The sequence below is a fragment of the Zophobas morio genome, unplaced genomic scaffold (assembly GCF_036711695.1).
Source record: "Zophobas morio isolate AGI-343-1 ecotype UQ-CSIRO unplaced genomic scaffold, CSIRO_AGI_Zmor_V1 ptg000076l, whole genome shotgun sequence".
Classification (NCBI taxonomy): Eukaryota; Metazoa; Arthropoda; class Insecta; order Coleoptera; family Tenebrionidae; genus Zophobas; species Zophobas morio.
In genome coordinates, this window is record NW_026972181.1 from 75,001 (window position 1) to 82,500 (window position 7,500).

The window sequence follows — 7,500 nt, forward strand, 5'->3', positions numbered from 1 at the left end:
AACTTTTCGACCGGTATCGTTATGTATGATATTTTTCGTATATAAAACAACGAAAGAGAGAGTTAAGCGTGGCGTTACGTTCCTACGCGTTCGTTTCGCGAACACGCACTCGCGCTTTCGACGAAAGTGTAGTTTTCAGTTTCGGAGTATCCGAACGAGAACGCAGTTCCCTGGTTGATCCTGCCAGTAGTCATATGCTTGTCTCAAAGATTAAGCCATGCATGTCTCAGTACAAGCCGAATTAAGGTGAAACCGCGAAAGGCTCATTAAATCAGTTATGGTTCCTTAGATCGTACCCACATTTACTTGGATAACTGTGGTAATTCTAGAGCTAATACATGCAAACAGAGCCCCGACCGGAAACGGAAGGGGCGCTTTTATTAGATCAAAACCAATCGGTGGCGGTCTCCGTCATCGTACAACTTGGTGACTCTGAATAACTTTACGCTGATCGCACGGTCTCGCACCGGCGACGCATCTTTCAAATGTCTGCCTTATCAACTGTCGATGGTAGGTTCTGCGCCTACCATGGTTGTAACGGGTAACGGGGAATCAGGGTTCGATTCCGGAGAGGGAGCCTGAGAAACGGCTACCACATCCAAGGAAGGCAGCAGGCGCGCAAATTACCCACTCCCGGCACGGGGAGGTAGTGACGAAAAATAACGATACGGGACTCATCCGAGGCACCGTAATCGGAATGAGTACACTCTAAACCCTTTAACGAGGATCAATTGGAGGGCAAGTCTGGTGCCAGCAGCCGCGGTAATTCCAGCTCCAATAGCGTATATTAAAGTTGTTGCGGTTAAAAAGCTCGTAGTCGAATCTGTGTCCCGCGCCGCCGGTTCATCGTTCGCGGTGTTAACTGGCGTGCCGCGGGACGTCCTGCCGGTGGGCTTAGCTCGAGAGGGCGGCCCAACTCAATCCCGCCGCGGTGCTCTTCATTGAGTGTCGAGGTGGGCCGGCACGTTTACTTTGAACAAATTAGAGTGCTTAAAGCAGGCTAAAACTTCGCCTGAATACTGTGTGCATGGAATAATGGAATAGGACCTCGGTTCTATTTTGTTGGTTTTCGGAACCCCGAGGTAATGATTAATAGGAACGGATGGGGGCATTCGTATTGCGACGTTAGAGGTGAAATTCTTGGATCGTCGCAAGACGGACAGAAGCGAAAGCATTTGCCAAAAACGCTTTCATTGATCAAGAACGAAAGTTAGAGGTTCGAAGGCGATCAGATACCGCCCTAGTTCTAACCATAAACGATGCCAGCTAGCGATCCGCCGACGTTCTTTCGATGACTCGGCGGGCAGCTTCCGGGAAACCAAAGCTTTTGGGTTCCGGGGGAAGTATGGTTGCAAAGCTGAAACTTAAAGGAATTGACGGAAGGGCACCACCAGGAGTGGAGCCTGCGGCTTAATTTGACTCAACACGGGAAACCTCACCAGGCCCGGACACCGGAAGGATTGACAGATTGAGAGCTCTTTCTTGATTCGGTGGGTGGTGGTGCATGGCCGTTCTTAGTTGGTGGAGCGATTTGTCTGGTTAATTCCGATAACGAACGAGACTCTAGCCTGCTAAATAGGCGTATTTCGACATCCCAAAGGCCCGCCGGTCTCGGGTTCGCCCGTTGGCCGTGCGCGGTTTTTACTGTCGGCGTACAAACAATTCTTCTTAGAGGGACAGGCGGCTTCTAGCCGCACGAGATTGAGCAATAACAGGTCTGTGATGCCCTTAGATGTTCTGGGCCGCACGCGCGCTACACTGAAGGAATCAGCGTGTCCTCCCTGGCCGAGCGGCCCGGGTAACCCGCTGAACCTCCTTCGTGCTAGGGATTGGGGCTTGCAATTGTTCCCCATGAACGAGGAATTCCCAGTAAGCGCGAGTCATAAGCTCGCGTTGATTACGTCCCTGCCCTTTGTACACACCGCCCGTCGCTACTACCGATTGAATGATTTAGTGAGGTCTTCGGACCGGTACGCGGTGGCGTTTCGGCGTCGCCGATGTCGCTGGGAAGATGACCAAACTTGATCATTTAGAGGAAGTAAAAGTCGTAACAAGGTTTCCGTAGGTGAACCTGCGGAAGGATCATTAACGTGTCTCGAACACACGCACTGTCTTTACACAGACACACACACACCATCGTCTGATCGTGTTGTTGTTGTCGTGCGAAGTATGTCGCGTCCGTGGACGACGTACACGCTCGATCTAACATCTAAAGACGTATGCGGCGTAGACGACGGCACGTCCAGCCTTTAGCGGTGCCGTCGCGCGTTTCCGAAGCGCGTTCTCTTCTCTTCTCTCGTCCCACGTGGGGATCGGTGCGAAAGAGGAAACGCGTCTAAGAGACGGCGTCACACGACGTCCTCGAACTATTGAATCGTCCAGAGTCGGATTAGGCGTCATGCCGATGCGAACTCGCGGCGCCGGTCCTTTACGCGCGTTCGTCGTGCGATCGGGCAGACGGCATTTCGGGCACCTTGATCCGCTAAAGAACCTCAAAGAGTTCGATTCGGATCGCAGGTTTCGTAAGTACGTGCGGGGCGTTTCGTGCGCCTTTGCTAGTCTTCGTTACCGTGGGTTTTAAATGATTTTCGCCCGGCCGACGGGTTCGGCTCGATGCCGCCGTTCTCGTCGAGACGATTCGAAACGTCGTTCGAGACGCTCCTAGGAAGCGCCGTTTGACGAAATCACACCTAGTTTGTTTGGTTAAGTGATCGTTGTGCGGTTGAGCTTCTGCTTTAGAAAAGGAGATCAAGTCTTGCGACTAACAAAAAAAAAAAAGAGAGAGAGGAAAAGATGGAATTAGTAAGACGACACGTCGTTCGAAAGTTTCTCTTTTCTTTTTTTTTCTTTTTTTATCTTAATAAACAATCGAAACCGAGAGAATTTCGACGCAGAACGTTCCAGGCCGTCGCGAGGCGAGCCGGAGAGAACGTGCGTCTTAATGTATATTCTAAAAGATTACCCTGAACGGTGGATCACTTGGCTCGTGGGTCGATGAAGAACGCAGCTAATTGCGCGTCAACTTGTGAACTGCAGGACACATGAACATCGACATTTCGAACGCACATTGCGGTCCTCGGATAAACTGTTCCCGGACCACTCCTGGCTGAGGGTCGTGTCAATTTCAAAGACTGCTCGGTTCGCCTCGTTTGAGAAAGCGTGGCGTTCGTCGGAGCGAGTTGGATGTTTTTTAGACGCGTGCCGTTGGAGGTCGATGTCGAGACGACTTACGTAACGTTCGTTCGTTTCGAGTACGATCCGGCGTACGCGACATCCGGAGACGCGATAGCGGCCCGTCGGGGTGACGTGTCGGACTTTCTTTTCGAAGGAGTTCGTCGTCGTCCTTCGACGGGCGGATCAGCAGACGTAAAGCACAAAACGATCGACTTTCGACGGCCATAACGGCGTTGATTTTGTCGAACGATGCGACCGTCGTGTCCGAGGCGTGCGTGACGTATCTCGCGACGACGTCAGGTCGCTGTTCGACGAAAGACCGTAAAGGCCGCGTCGACGACGTGCCATGATCGTTTGCGTATTAAAATGATCCATTTCCAGATCTATTCGATCTTGCGACCTCAGAGCAGGTGAGACTACCCGCCGAATTTAAGCATATTATTAAGCGGAGGAAAAGAAACTAACTAGGATTCCCTCAGTAGCGGCGAGCGAACAGGGAAGAGCCCAGCACCGAATCCCGCGGCCGAAACCGGACGCCGGGAAATGTGGTGTTAGGGAGGGTCCGTCATCCCGAAATCGTGCGGCGCGTCCAAGTCCATCTTGAACGGGGCCACAGCCCATAGAGGGTGCCAGGCCCGTAGTGACCGCTGCCGGTGACGGGAGGATCTCTCCTCAGAGTCGGGTTGCTTGAGAGTGCAGCCCTAAGTGGGTGGTAAACTCCATCTAAGGCTAAATATGACCACGAGACCGATAGCGAACAAGTACCGTGAGGGAAAGTTGAAAAGAACTTTGAAGAGAGAGTTCAATAGTACGTGAAACCGTTCAGGGGTAAACCTGAGAAACCCGAAAGGTCGAAAGGGGAGATTCAGCGTGTCTCGATCGTGGCGCTGGGCGGTCGCGTGACGGACGGCGTACGCGTCGTCTGCGCCTTCCGTCCTCCGAACTGCGATCGAACGCGTGCACTTCTCCCCCTGTAGGACGTCGCGATCCGTTGGGTGCCGGTCTGAGGCCCGCGGTGGAGCCCGTTCGGACGGTTCGCCGTTTCCGAACGAACCCGCGGTGTTTCCCGGTCGGCTCGCTCGACGGTATAAAGATGGCGCGAGGCCGCCGCTTGTTCGGCGTCCGCCCTACGGCAAGCGCTCTCGTCGCGACGGTGATCGGACCTGGTGCCGGTCCCGTCCCCGGGTGGCTGTTGGCTGTGGGTCGTCGGACAGACCTCGTCTTCTTTTAGAACGCCGATCTGCGACGCTATAGCTTTGGGTACTTTCAGGACCCGTCTTGAAACACGGACCAAGGAGTCTAGCATGTGCGCGAGTCATTGGGACATTACTAAACCTAAAGGCGCAATGAAAGTGAAGGTCCGCCTTGCGCGGACCGAGGGAGGATGGGCGGTCGTTACGGCTGCCGCCTCGCACTCCCGGGGCGTCTCGTTCTCATCGCGAGAAGAGGCGCACCAAGAGCGTACACGCTGGGACCCGAAAGATGGTGAACTATGCCTGGTCAGGACGAAGTCAGGGGAAACCCTGATGGAGGTCCGTAGCGATTCTGACGTGCAAATCGATCGTCGGAACTGGGTATAGGGGCGAAAGACTAATCGAACCATCTAGTAGCTGGTTCCCTCCGAAGTTTCCCTCAGGATAGCTGGCGCTCATAGCGCACGAGTTTCATCCGGTAAAGCGAATGATTAGAGGCATTGGGGTCGAAACGGCCTCAACCTATTCTCAAACTTTAAATGGGTGAGATCTCCGGCTTGCTCGAACTATTGAAGCCGCGAGACTCGAATCAGAGTGCCAAGTGGGCCATTTTTGGTAAGCAGAACTGGCGCTGTGGGATGAACCAAACGCCGAGTTAAAGCGCCTAAATCGACGCTTATGGGATACCATGAAAGGCGTTGGTAACTTAAGACATCAGGACGGTGGCCATGGAAGTCGGAATCCGCCAAGGAGTGTGTAACAACTCACCTGCCGAAGTTACTAGCCCTGAAAATGGATGGCGCTGAAGCGTCGTGCTTATACTCGGCCGTCAGCGGCATGTGCGGTCCGGTGGCCTCTGGTCACGGGCCATGAAGCCCTGACGAGTAGGAGGGTCGCGGCGGTGAGCGCAGAAGGACTGGCCGTGAGGCCGTCTGGAGCCGCCGTCGGTGCAGATCTTGGTGGTAGTAGCAAATACTCCAGCGAGGCCCTGGAGGACTGACGTGGAGAAGGGTTTCGTGTGAACAGCCGTTGCACACGAGTCAGTCGATCCTAAGCCCTAGGCGAAAGCCGATGTCGATGTGGTGTAGATTTGTCGTTGGTCACAAACACGACCTCCAGAGCCGTGGTGACGTGAACGTACGGATTGTGCACACACCCGTTGGGCGAAAGGGAATCCGGTTCCTATTCCGGAACCCGGCAGCGGAACCGCTTATAATTCGGGCCCTCGCAAGAGAGTTCGTCGGGGCAACCCAAAAGGACCCGGAGACGCCGTCGGGAGATCCGGGAAGAGTTTTCTTTTCTGCATGAGCGTTCGAGTTCCATGGAATCCTCTAGCAGGGAGATATGGTTTGGAACGCGAAGAGCACCGCAGTTGCGGCGGTGTCCGGATCTTCCCCTCGGACCTTGAAAATCCGGGAGAGGGCCACGTGGAGGCGTCGCGCCGGTTCGTACCCATATCCGCAGCAGGTCTCCAAGGTGAAGAGCCTCTAGTCGATAGAATAATGTAGGTAAGGGAAGTCGGCAAATTGGATCCGTAACTTCGGGATAAGGATTGGCTCTGAGGATCGGGGCGTGTCGGGCTTGTCGGGGAAGCGGGTCGCGGCTGACGTGCCGGGCCTGGGCGAGGTGAAGCGTTGCCGTTTCGGCGGAAACGTCGGATCCGAGCCCGGTCCCGTGCCTTGGCCTCCCGCGGAACCGTCTTGCTACGAGGCTCCGGGTGCGCCCGAAAGGGCGTCCGGATGTCCTCTTCGGCCGCCATTCAACGGTCAGCTCAGAACTGGCACGGACCGGGGGAATCCGACTGTCTAATTAAAACAAAGCATTGCGATGGCCCCAGCGGGTGTTGACGCAATGTGATTTCTGCCCAGTGCTCTGAATGTCAACGTGAAGAAATTCAAGCAAGCGCGGGTAAACGGCGGGAGTAACTATGACTCTCTTAACGCAGGGGGAGTTCGCGAGCGCTACGGCGTGATGCGGCTCTTCGGGGTTTGGCGACCCCGCGTACCTGAGCTAGCTGGCAGAAGCTATAAAATGCCCCAATCCAAGGTGGACCTACGTGCCGAGGGATGAATGGCTGCCGGGTTAGGCAGTCTTGAACGTGGACCTCCGGGGAGTGGCGACCCCCGGTTGTATCTAGCTGGGGGGAGGTATCAGGGCTCTGCCTCCCCTCTAGTGTTTTCCCTTGTCCACACCAAATCAAGATGGTATTGACTCGTTCGGCAAAGGGCCGGGGGCCTCGATCCGCCCCCGATGTGGACAAGGTCGTGGACTTGAATAATCAGGCGGGCGGCGTTGAGTTATCAAATACCAACGTTAGTCCACGGCCGCTATCCGCCCCTGAGTGTGAGGTGTGTGGGCGGAAGTACAAGACAATGTCAGGTTTATACCGGCATAGGAAGACTTGCGGAGTCAGGGATAGATCGCACTGCGTCCATTGTGGACGTGGGTTCGCGACGTTTCAGGGGGTGCGGCAGCATGAAAAGCTTGCCCACCGGGAGAGGTACATGGTTGAGGCGGCCGGCAGCCTGCCTCCTTCAGAAGCCTCAGCTTTCGAGCTGATGGCGGAGATTGAGGTGGGTGTAAGGTCAAATCAGCCATTTCTGAAGGACATGGCGCTTGCGACCGGCCTCACTGTTGACCAGGTGAGGTACCGGCGCAAGAAGCCCGCATATAGAGAGTTTCTCGAAGGCTATAAGCGGGCACACCTTCCTAGAGGAGCTCTCTCCCATGTTCCTGAAGAAGCCTCTTCACCCAATGCCCAGGTCATGGTGGGGCCGGAAGGCGCAAAAGCGGGTCGTCAAATTTTTGTACCTACCCAGGTTAACTCTTCACAACCGCCGGGTCCGTCGAGAAGTTCCCGTGATGTTCTGACTGCTGAAGTTGGCCCCTGTTCGCGACGCTCGAGTGTACTGGTGCGGCCCAAACAGAGGGCAAGAAGGATTCCATCCTCTTCCTCAGACGAGTACGTGGATGAGGCTCCTCGAGACGATTCGAATTATCACCCCAGCAGCTCCGATGAAACATCGCAAGCCTCTACATCTTCCGGATCCCTAGATGATGCCGTTGAAGCCGTTCAAGTAAGCCCCATAACCCCCCCCGCAGAGCCCGTGAATAAGGGCAAAATGCCAGTCCT

At 54.9% G+C, this 7,500-nt stretch overlaps 2 non-coding genes and 1 pseudogene across 2 annotated transcripts; all 3 read left to right on the forward strand.

Annotated features, from left to right (window-relative positions):
* Positions 1 to 167: 167 nt before the first annotated feature.
* Positions 168 to 2,088, forward strand: LOC135143891 (small subunit ribosomal RNA). The gene has a single exon (XR_010282935.1). It is a non-coding gene; the product is annotated as a small subunit ribosomal RNA (ribosomal RNA).
* Positions 2,089 to 2,959: 871 nt separating this feature from the next.
* On the forward strand, positions 2,960 to 3,116 carry LOC135143902 (5.8S ribosomal RNA). Its single transcript, XR_010282938.1, has one exon. It is a non-coding gene; the product is annotated as a 5.8S ribosomal RNA (ribosomal RNA).
* A 454-nt stretch (positions 3,117 to 3,570) lies between these two features.
* The window catches only part of LOC135143898 (large subunit ribosomal RNA), a 7,974-nt pseudogene continuing 4,044 nt past the window's right edge, over positions 3,571 to 7,500 (forward strand).